The sequence below is a fragment of the Camellia sinensis genome, chromosome 15 (genome assembly GCF_055761805.1).
Source record: "Camellia sinensis isolate YWXY chromosome 15, ASM5576180v1, whole genome shotgun sequence".
Lineage (NCBI taxonomy): Eukaryota > Viridiplantae > Streptophyta > Magnoliopsida > Ericales > Theaceae > Camellia > Camellia sinensis.
The window spans coordinates 93601494-93613614 of NC_138975.1; positions in this window are offsets into that span (position 1 = coordinate 93601494).

Consider the following 12121-nt stretch of genomic DNA (forward strand, 5'->3'; position numbering starts at 1 on the left):
CACCTTTAATTTACTTCTTGGACGGTCGTGGCTGCACCAAATGAGAGTTGTCTCTTCCACTTTACATTAGATGCTGAAGTACCCCTATGGGAAGGGGGTAGCTATTGTTTTTGGGAACTCTTCCATACATCCACCGCCGGAGGTTACTACACCGGTCTTGGAAATTATGCACAGCGAGAAGGATGTCTTTTTGTCAGGATTCACCTTGGCTGAGGCTCAGGTAGTGTAGGATGTTCTAGCTATTGATGAGGGACTGTATGTCAGCGCGCAATCCGTCTACCTCATGAATAAGCTTCAACATATGCCTAGAATAGGATTGGGAAGGAGCGGCCGGAAGGGCATCGCTGCATTGGCCGAAGTGCCACACAACCCTTATACCTTTGGTCTAGGTTACACGCCTACCAAAGAGGATTGGGTAAGAAAGGGAAAGGAAATGGCCGGAAGAGCCAAGGCTAAGCAAGTTGGGAAGCACTACGAGCTGGTGCATAGACCTATTCAAGGAACCCTGAACGGCCGCTTTGTCCGAGAGGGGGAAGATTTCCCGTTTTGCGACTTTCTGGAGCCATGGCTAAAATCTGAGAAGCGGCGTTTGCCCGGTTTCGAGATCTTTTTCGACCTACAGTTGCAAGGGGATGAAGTTACAGAAGAGCAGACTGACTAACCAGCTGAGGCTAAACAGTGCAAAGAGGATGAGTCCGATGTCACAGAACTCGAGATAGGAGCAGCGCTGGCTGGTCTCCTCTCAGATCCTCAGATCACACCAGAGTGCTTGGGGGATGACTTCTCTGTTTCCATGATTAGAGATCAAACGGCTATGGGCCCTTATTCCGGCATTATGGATGCATCTATCACACCCTCTCTCGTTTGGCAATACGAGGAAGGCTTTTTGTCCAGCAGTTCTAGGTCAGGTAGTGAACCAGAATCTGATTCAACAGAGTTTGTGGAGTCAGAATCAGATTCTAGTTCTTCTGAGTCAAAGTCCAGTATTACTGGGGTTGATAACCCAGATGCCGTTGTTTTGTCCAGGTCGTCTTTCTCATTTTCTTTTGAGTCAGTTGTAACTAAAGAATCAAACAAACTGGAAGTTGTGAATGAGAATGGTACCGCTGCTGTTTCTGAGTACTTTTCTGTGCCGCTCGTTTATTGCATTAATCAGGACTTTCAAAACTTTGATAAAAACGACGAGGAAGAAATTCCTCCGGTTTTGAAACATTTGATTGATTGGGAGGAAGAGAGGTTTGTAAAACCTTTGGTTGATGAAATCACTTCAATTAATGTTGGTACTGAGAAGGATCCGCGTCTAGTCTAGATCAGGTCCACGTTGTCTTTGGAGGAACGCGAGTGCTTAGTCGCTTTATTAAAAGATTTCAAAGATGTTTTCGCGTGGTCCTACAAAGACATGCCTGGAATCGATCTTGAGGTTGTACAGCACCGGATCCCTCTTGACCCTGAGGCCCGACCCGTCAAGCAAAAGCTTCAGAGAATACGCCCGGATTGGGCTCTGAAAATCAAGGAAGATGTCACCAAGTAGATAGATGCAGGGTTCCTGTTAGTATTTAAGTATCCTACTTGGTTGGCCAACATTGTTCTGGTACTAAAGAAAGATGGAAGAATTCGGGTGTGTGTGGATTTCAGAGATCTGAACAAAGCTAGTCCGAAGGACGACTTTCCTTTACCGCACATCGACAAATTGGTGGACTTCACCGCTAGGCATGCGCTGCTCTCCTTTATGGATGGGTTTTCCGGGTACAACCAGATCTTGATGGCACCCGAGAATAGAGAGAAAACTGCCTTCACCACCTCGTAGAGAACCTACTGCTATAGGGTGACGTTTGGTTTGAAGAATGCTGGGGCTACTTATCAACGGGCTACAACTACGATCTTGCACAATATGACCCACAAAGAGGTCGAGGTGTATGTGGATGACATGATTGTCAAGTCCAAGGAAAGAGAAGGCCACTACACCGCCTTGAAGAAATTTTTCCAACGGATTAGAGAGTATCGGTTGCGACTAAATCCTCAGAAATGTACTTTTGGTGTTATAGCAGGGAAAATGCTGGTGTTCTTGATTACACAAAGAGGAATCGAAGTCAATCCTTCCAAAATGAAGGCCATCTTAGAAATGCCACCACCAAGGACTAAAAAAGAGGTGCGCAGCTTTCTGGGTAAAGTGCAATTCATAAGACGGTTTATTGCAAAATTAACCTTAACTTGTGAACCACTATTTGGTCTCCTGAAAAAAGAAAAGAAATTCCAATGGGATGATCGATACCCAGTTGCTTTCAAGCAGATCAAGTAGTATCTACAGAACTCACTCGTGTTGTCACCGCCAGAGCTGGGAAAATCGTTGATTTTGTATCTGTCAGTAACCGACATGACAATGAGCTGCATGCTTGTGCAGGAATATGAGGATAAAGTAGAGAAGGCCATCTACTACCTGAGCAAGAAGATGCTGGAATACGAGACCCGTTACACTCTGCTGGAGAAGGCTTGCTTAGCCTTGGTATGGGCTACCAGAAGTTGAGGCACTACCTATTAGCTCACTCAGTAATTCTGGTTTCGAGATTGGATCCTATCAAATATCTCTTCGAGAAACCAGCGGTTACGAATAGGCTAGCCCGTTAGTTGCTTCTTCTCTCCGAATTTGATTTGAAGTACATGACTCGCAAGTCTGTGAAAGGGAGAGCGGTAGCGGAGTTCCTAGCCGATCACCCAACAGAGGGAGACGAAGCAGTGGAGTATCTGTTCCCGGATGAGGCCATTCTACAACTCGAAGAAGAGATTTAGACTATGTACTCTAACGGAGCGTCTAATCAGTATGGGTATGGGATAGGGGTGTTGCTGATACCACCCGATAATTCACACATACCTTTGGCTTTCAAACTCCGATTCAAGGTATCAAACAATGAGGCAGAACACGAGGCATGTATCGTTGGCTTGGAAGCCACCCTAGAACTAGGGGCAAAACGGTTGGATGTCACTGGGGACTTGAACTTGGTTGTGTCTCAAGCGAAAGGAGACTGGAAGGTTAAGGAAGAAAGGATGTAAATCTATCACCAAACCTTGGACGTTCTGATTCCCAGGATTGAGAAGCTAACCTTTACGCATCTGTTAAGAGAGGGCAACAGGGTCGCTGACGCTTTATCAACTCTATCTTCCATGATAGACATCCCTTTGGGAGTCCGGATGCGTCCAATCATCATTGAACAGAGGTGTGTGCTGGCCTATGACCTGATTGCCGCGATAGATGAGGTACAATAGTATCAAGATATCTAGAACTTCTTGGAAAAGGAGGCTTATCCACCAGGGGCAAATGCTAAAGATAAAAGGGCAATACGGCGAATGGCTACTCAGTTTATCATCTGAGGGGGTAAATTGTACAAACGGGCCATCTGGGAATGCATAAACTGTGTGTTGATGCTGAAGAGTCAAAGTGCTTAATGGGGACCATCCACGGAGGAGAGTGCAAATCGCATATGAGAGGGGTGATGCTAGCTCAGAAGATTCTCAAACAGGGTTACTACTGGTCAACTGTGGAGGAGGATTGTATTGGTTTTGTTCAGCGATGCCACAAGTGTCAGATCTATGCAAATCGCATGAATATCTCGCCACCGAAGCTATACAACATGACTTCAGTCTGGGGAATTGATGTTATTGGGGCAGTTACTCTGAAGGGGTCAAACGGGCATAAGTACATCCTAGTGGCGATAGACTACTTTACAAAGTGGGTCGAGGCCCAATCCTACGCAGTGCTAAAAGCATCACACGTAGCTAAGTTCATCAGGAATAATATCATCTATCGCTATGGGGTCCCGAATGAGATTATTTCAGATAATGGTTCCCACTTCAAGAAGGAAGTGATCGACTTGTTGGAAAAATACAACGTGACTTTTTATAAGTCATCCACATATCGACCACAAACCAACGGAGCTGTTGAGGCCGCCAACAAGAACATCAAGCACATTCTACAGAAGATGGTGGAAACCTATAGGGATTGGCCAGATAAGCTGCCATTTGCTCTTTGGGGCTACAGAACATCAATTCGAACTTCTACTGGGGCAACCCCGTATTCTCTGGTTTATGGGATGGAGGTTGTTCTGCTTATTGAAGTTGAGGTGCCGTCGCTGCGGGTTATGGCTGAGTGCCAGATAGCGGAAGCGGATTGGAAGCAGACCAGGTTCAAGGAACTTATGCTGTTCGACGAGAGGAGGCTGAAAGTACTATACCATGTCCAAGGTTATCAACGCAGGATTGCTAGGGCTTTCAACAAGAAAGTTAAGTCCAGGAATCTGAAATAAGGGGATTTGGTACTCAAAGACAACCGAGCTCCCATCCACAACTGTAGGGGAAGTTCAGACCTAATTGGACTGGTCCTTACGTCACCAAATCTATCTGGTCGGGTGGAGCTGTCATTCTTATGGACCTAGATGGCCTTGAATTCTCCCAACCAGTCAACATGGACAAGTTGAAGAAATACTACCCCTGAGTGGCTCGCTAGGCGAAAACCCCAAAGGGCGACCTAGGCAAAAGTTAGAGCACAAAAAATTTGAAATAAGAAAAACTGAGCTCGTAAGGTTGAAAACCCAAAAAGGGCGGCCTTGGCAAAAGTTAGAGCGTAAAAGGAGAGTGTTAACACCCAAGTGAACCCAAACCGAACTATATAAGGCTTGATTCCCATCTTCAGGATACATAGGCAACTTCATTCTGAAGTCTAGCCATAAACACTTTCAAATCAACTGTGTCCATGTGATTGTTCTGGTCATCTTTGTCTTTTCTACATCTAAGAGTTTGGTTGTGATCTTTGCTATCGGATGGTTACTATGCAGTGCAGTGCTATTCAGACAAGGGGCAACTTTTCAGTTATTGGATTTGGGGTTGTACATCTCAAAGATAGATTCCAGGTGTGTCAAGTTGTGATCCTTATCGAAAATGGTTTTGAAAAGTTTTAATAAAAGTTGATTTTGTTCAAATTAATCTTTTTATAGCTTAGACTATTTTTGGACCAAAAAGAAAATTTTTAGTACCCACAACCTTCAATTTCATTGATTTTAATACAGAGTTCTCAACCTCTTGATACAAATTGAAGTTGCTTTTTATTACATTCAAAAGGAAAACTTGAAAGTACAGATTAAAGCAATAAACTTGGGGCATAGTTGAGTCAGGTGTTCCTGCGCCCCCTCCCAGAGCTTGTGGAAGCTTCAGATGCCAAAGTAGGCCCAGTTTGTGCCTCATCTTCAAGCCAAGCTATGCATTCGCCAGAAAGGATGCAACTGAAATTGGGAGCGGGGGCCAAAAATTCTTTTGTCCTCCATGCAGTGGAATACCGAGCTAGTTGTGAGCCTCGGATCGGAAATGAAGATGGGGACTTTATTTCCTCTTCTGGGCAAGTCTGGTCCTATCCAAACTGACGCTGGAACCGGAATGGAAAGTAGAAGACACAGTGTGTCAAGCCAATCAGCTGAAAGCCAGGCTGGCGAGAGATACTGTAGCTCATCTCAGGAAAATCAAACCAAGGGCAACGCCAAGCGATGTCAACAGTAGACCTGTTGTACATCCAGTGGCGCCACCATTCGTCGTTCGGGAAATCAACTAGCCGTGGGTCAAAGAAATAGCGTCGTGCTGAATACGCAGGGCAAGCGTCCACTACTTTCAACTTATCCATCAGCCATACCTGGGGAGGGATGAAAAATAAGAGAGATTTAAGAATAGAGAGGTGTACGTGGAAAGAAAAGTGAGAAAAGGGTTTTGAGAGAAAAACAGAGCCTAAGGGCCGAGTGATGTGAGAAACACATGTGAGAAGGATGGGAAACATTACCTACAAGAGTAGTGGACTCCCTGCAAACTTGGTTGTCTCTCGGCGATGGAAAGCATCCAAACGCCTCAATGTTTCGGCTAGTGCCAAGCCAATACAACCTTTGCCCTCCTTCAAGCCTTGAGCAACTTCAATCAAGCGAATGCTAGACCCTCCAAAGCCAGGGGCAAGCAGAAAATGGGCCAGCATACACAAGCAGAGGGCATGTTGCCGAAAACCTTGCCAAAGACGGTCACTGCGATTGCCGGCATCAGAAAACCGATGAATCAAACTGGGTATGTCCAACTCCCCGCTGTGAACCAAAGCACGGGCTTCATGTAAAGTAAGCCCACACATCCTTCCTAAAGCCTGGATGTGGCTAAAATGAGACTGGGGCAAGATCTCCTCATCACACCAAGATTCCATAAAAGCTTGGAATTCTTCAATTGTAGGGCATATCTCTTGTCCGCCAAAACTGAAAACATGTGTAACCGTATTCCAACATCTAGCCGCGGCATGGAGGAATGGAAAACACAGTGAAGTACAACTTAGCGGGAATAATGCGTTTATCCCAAAACCCTGGAAGTTCAACTTTTCCGAGCCATCTAAAGTTGCAATCCAAATCGAGAGTTTTTCGGAAAAGAATGGCTCCATTTGTGACAAAAATAGACCTAAATTGCATAAACCATGAAGCTGGAGCTATTGTAGAAGATAAGGTGTTGAGTGGAAGACAGGTGGCATTCCTGCACTGGTGGCCGACCAGCCATTTTTGTAGCCGACTGGCCAGTACTAGTGGCCGACAACCACTTTAGATGGCCGGCAGCATCTTTAGATGGCCAGTGGCCTCTTATTTGGCTCGCTGGTCTGTCCATGTGTTTGAAAATGCCAAGAACCTGTGTTTGGTTCCACTCTTGGTGCATTTCTTCTGTCTCTCTTTAAGAATTTGGTCAAATTGCTTATCGAGTTGTTGTTTTGTTTATCGAGTTGTATTTATTTTGATTGTCGAGTTATTGTTTTGTTCATTGAGATGTTGTACTCTTTTTGTTATGTTTTGGTCGGTTCAGTACCTGATTAAGCCATTGCCAATACAATATTCAATTTTCATCCAATCTCGTTTTTGTGTAAAATGGTGCGATACGATGAATGCTCAGAATATGAAATGCAACGCTTTTTGAACCAAAAGCTGAATTTTCATTCCAATCATGGTTTCTTTTTACAAAGAGTACAAGTTTTAAGAAAATAAAACTGTCTAAGGCTAGACAATGTGCTAACACTACTAGTAAAAAAGAAATAAAGCAAAAGCATCCGAATCAGTGCTACCCATCTCAGGATCGAGAGGCCCTCTTCGTCCTCTTCCTGGACATGGACTCGGAACTATCGCCATTGGTGCTGCTATCTGAATCTGAACCGGAGCCCTTCTTGGAGCCCTCCTCAGCATCGCCACCGCCCTTAGAATCTAAACCGGTACTGTCGCCTCCACCCTCAGATGACTCTGACTGCGGGCTTGCTGGCTCCTCATCCTCATCTGTCTCATCATCATCCGATACAGGCTCTGGTGGACCGCTCTCGACATGAGTACGCCTGGCTCTGCCTCAATTGTGCGCCAGAGTCCCTCGTCTCTCTCTCCCTACTGTCAGGGAAGGCACTAAAGGTCCTGCTGCAGCTGCAGCTCCAGCTGGGGCGCCCGATGGAGCTGGCATCTAAAAAGGGACCTGAAAAAAACAATTTGTCAAATGCATCAGTTATGGTATGCAAAGATGGGTATAATGTTGAATGCAGTGTATGGGAGCAATGTATCACTGCAGTGTTGATAATGTAATGTGTTCAGATCTGTATGGGGCAGATTGCAGTTGAAATGCTAATGCGTCAGCAGAAAATTTCATGATATGAAGTGCAAACTGAAGGAAACTTACTAGAATCCTGTATAGACTGAGTAGGTTCAGGCTTGTCTGAACCATCCCCATCAGAGAAGCTGCTAGCTCGAGAGCCTGTCCAATGTACTTTATGGAAGCCTGCAAATGTTTTGAGATGATCCATGGTCTGTAAAGCATAACTGAAATGAATTGAATATGAAAAATATAAAGTGTGGTACATACCGGGATCGGGCCTCGAACTCCGACAAGCTTGTGACCAGCTGGTGCGGGCTCAATGGGAATCTGATAAGTCTCCACTCTGGATCCGCAGTAGGTCAGTGTAGTAACAGCTCTGGCCACCCTGCTCTCTGCCTCACCTGAGGGCTTCTCCTATCATGAGCTCGGGATACCCTAGATCCTCCCGCTCTCTCCTCTACCGCTGGAGCTCTGGCTCTCTCACTTCCATAGGCCCCAGTCAGAGGCAGCATGAGGTATGTCTGGATAAAGGCAGCGTAATCGCCCTCAAGCCTGAAGAACTCAACGTCCTAACCCCTTGTGAAGTCGATCATCTCCTGCGTGTTGTACCTCTCTGTGACCCTCATATATGTGGGAGGCGGCATCAGAACTACCAGCTTAGGCAAGCCGAGGCTCTGCCACAGGAATCGCTTCCCTAAGAACCATGCTCGACAAACTAGGCCCTCGAGCAAGATCCGAAATCGGGAAGGCTCCCGTGCGTTGGCAAACTAATCTCTGACCCTGGTAGGCATCACTACCCACGGCTACCAGGTGATCTGCAAATAGTGAATATACAGACTGTTAGTTGTTATTGTAATATGCAATATGAACTAAAGCTGAAATGATTGTAAGATTTGAGTTACCTCTGCCGCGGTCATGGTGTCGAAGAATCGGCGGAAGAAGGAGAATGACTCTCGAGGCCTCCGATGGCATCTCCCGTCATATCTGTGCGAGTATGGCACCATGGGTGGAATCTCTACCTCTGGCTCTGGGGCAAGCCTCGGAAAATAGGCGTTCACCCATAGCTGTAGAAAGTGGAAGTATAACAGTGAGTATATATCAAATGTGTACAGAGAATGTAAAGCAATGCAGCGTACAGTGTGTGGAGTGTGCAGAGAATGTAAAGCAGTGCAGTGTGCAGTGTACAGTGTGTGCAGTTAATGTAAAGCAGAAAGTAGAGTGTATGCAGAAAGTGTACGGTGTGTGTGTGGTATACAGGAAATACAAAGCAAAAATATAAAGCAGAAAGGTAGGGTGTACCTTCCAGGCTCTCCAGTAGCCTCCTAGTAGATGTCCGCTTCGACGTGAGCTGGAGCTCATGTATCTGTATAGTGTGGCCAAGCCTGCACCACCCCAATCATAGAATCGGACGCGAGACAGGTCCACCAGTGCACTCATGAGGTAGAGCCTGACGGTGTTCGCCCGGTCGGCGAACAAAGTAGTACCAAACAAGAACATGAGAAACCCCCGGGCGTAGTACTCGGTCTCCTTGCGGATCGTCGGCATCGTCCCTCTGAAATGATTAGCGAACCAGGTATATTGCACCATCTCTGATCGGGAGATGGGTGGGCGAATCCCTAGAGGTAAATCTTAGCGGCCTCCCACTCGCCCATGTCGGTGTCGTAAGGAATCGGATGACCCCCAACTGCTATGCCGGTGAGCATAGAGAAGTCAAAGGGAGTCATCGTCATCTCCCTTGCTATAGAGAAGTGGAGGGAATCGGTGGTATCCCACCACCTCTCTACTAAGGCGCCCAGTAGAGGCCAGCTCGCAATGAGACGTGAGAGCCCCATGCAAAATGCGGCGAAGGCGGCCTCGTCGATGATGTGACGGACGGCGTCAGGAAGCTCCATATACCACTCCCTCGCAGAGGTGGTCCCGTATCCTCGAAAGGTATGTGAATCCCCCTGTAAGCATAACAAGCAGATACAAGGCAGCGTAAGAAATACAGTGCAAGGGTATGTTTGAGACAAGCAGATGCAAGGTAGTGTAAGAAATACAGTGCACAAGTGTGTTTGGAATGAACAGATAAAAGTCAGTGTGAGCTGCACAAGAAATGTGATCTACATTGCGAAAAATGAAGAGAAGATGTATAGCTCGGAGGTGCCGTGGGATAGATGTGACTCCGATTTGCATAGTAGGAGGTCCTCCGGTGCACCTCGCGCAAACCCCGTGAACTGGCGGATGCTATCGGGAGGTAGCACGTGTACCTCGGGATGGTATGTCACCGGGTCGAACGGTTGAATGTTGAGCGGTAATGGCTCGAACTTGGGATCCATCTCCATCTTCGGAGAAGCTCCGTTGTGTGGGATGTCGTCTGCCATCTCGAGGAACGATGAGAGAATGGCTGAAAATATGGGAAATGGGCGGGAATGCTAAAAGTCAACAAAAAGTCAACACCGAAGGAGGAAAAATGGAAGAAAAGGTCAAGGCTCAAGAGAGGGCACTGAAATCAAGGGTAACTCGGGGGAAACAAATCCCAAGTGATGGAAATCAAGAAGGGAGCACCCAAACCACTTTTGAATCGGTTCAAAGTGTTGTAAACTATGAGGGTTTATCGAATCAGACGTTTGTGGGGCGTTGGAAAATGTGTTTAAAGCTCAGATCGGAAGAGGAAAGTGGTCTAGAGCAAAAGGGGAATGTTTTTCGGCAAGGGAGAAGTGAAGAATTAGGGTTTGGAACCCTATATTTAAAGACCCATGGTGAAATGCCAAAAATGCCCTGAATCTGTCATCGGTGGTTGACCGGCCACCAGTGTTGGCCGACCGGCCACATTTGTGGCCGATGGCATTATTTTGTGGCCGATAGGTGGCTGGTGGCCTCCCAGAGTGGTCGGTAGGCCACTGATGCTCTCCTTGGGTGTTGTGTTGTTGTTTTGTGCCTTGATCCCTCAAGGAAGTGTAAGGGAATTGCATTTTTAAGCTTAAGTGGCCTCTGCGGAAGCTCCGAACAGTGTTCTCAGTATGTGATGCTCAGCGCATACGAGGTGTATCCTTTTAAATTTTTGCAATTCCTCCGAGAGGTAAATCGGAGGTAGCAACTGAATCGGTCTTGTGAAGGCGTGCATTTCATTATTCAGTGTTTTGCATCGAACATGTTATTGATATTGCATTGAATATGCATTGTTATTGTACACAGAATATGTATGCTGCATTGCATTGTGCTACACATGTTCTCATGTTTGAATAGAATATGCATGTCACATTGTATTGCACTGTGCATGCCCTTACGTTAGCATAGAAATTGTCTGTACTTGTTGCATTGAACATGCATTCAATGTTGCATAGAACATGCTTCGTTTCTCGTTGCATAGAACATGCTTCATTTCTTGCATGATCTGCACGAAGCATGCCTCTCTAAGCATTGTGTTATGGTTATTTGTCTTGCATAGAACATGCATTCCTATGGTATTGTACTTGTCAAAATTTCTTTCTTGTGCAGGCACAATATTGTATATATGGTTCATCCAAAGCTGGTGCAACCAGACAATATTGTATGTACGATTCATTCCGAGGAATTCCGGGTAAGATCATTCCTGTACTTTGAACCTTCTTGCTTTGGTTAGAAACACTCGGGTACGCCCGGTGTTTACACCACTCCTCGCTGGTTAGAAGTATTCGGGTACGCCCAGTGCTTACACCACACCTCACCCCGTTGGTTAGAAACACTCGAGTACGCCCGGTGTTTACACTGACATCTCATAGGTTAGAAACATTCGAGTATACCCGGTGTTTACACCGACATCTTTTTGGTTAGAAACACTCGGGTACGCCCAGTGTTTATACCACTCCTCTGGTTAGAAGCGTTTGGGTTGTGTGCCCGACGTTTATACCTTGCGTTGGTTAGAAACATTCAGGTACGCTCGGTGTTTACACCGACACCTTGTTCCGGTTAAAAGCATTCAGGTACGCCCGGTGCTTACACTGCATCCCTTTGGTTAGAAGCGTTTGGGACGTGTGTTCGACGCTTATACCACCCCGTTGGTTAGAAACACTCGGGTACACCCGATGTTTATACCATCCTTCTGGTTAGAAGCGTTTAGACCTTGTCCCGATGCTTATGCCACTTTGTTTTGGTTAGAAACGTTGAAACGTGCTCTGATGTTTATACCACCCTCCGGTATTTTCACCGCTCCCTTTTCCCTCTTGCGCATTGTGCGTTAGGGCGCTTTGGTTAAATACATCTGGACGGGTTCTGATGCTTATACCGCTCTTTGCTTTGATTGCATAATGGTTGGAAGTGTTTCACTTGTTATTACTGTTCTCTGTGGTTCGGAACCTTAGAATGTGTGTCCTTAGGTTCGCACCACTTCTCCTCTCGCGTGTGCTACGTGTTAGGATCTTGTTTGCCTTCCCGGGTGCGCCCGACGGTTGCGGTTCTTTACCTTTCCCACGTGATTCATGGTTAAGATTGCATAATTTTCCTACATCCTTTCTGCACGAAATGTGGTTTGGTTTATGTT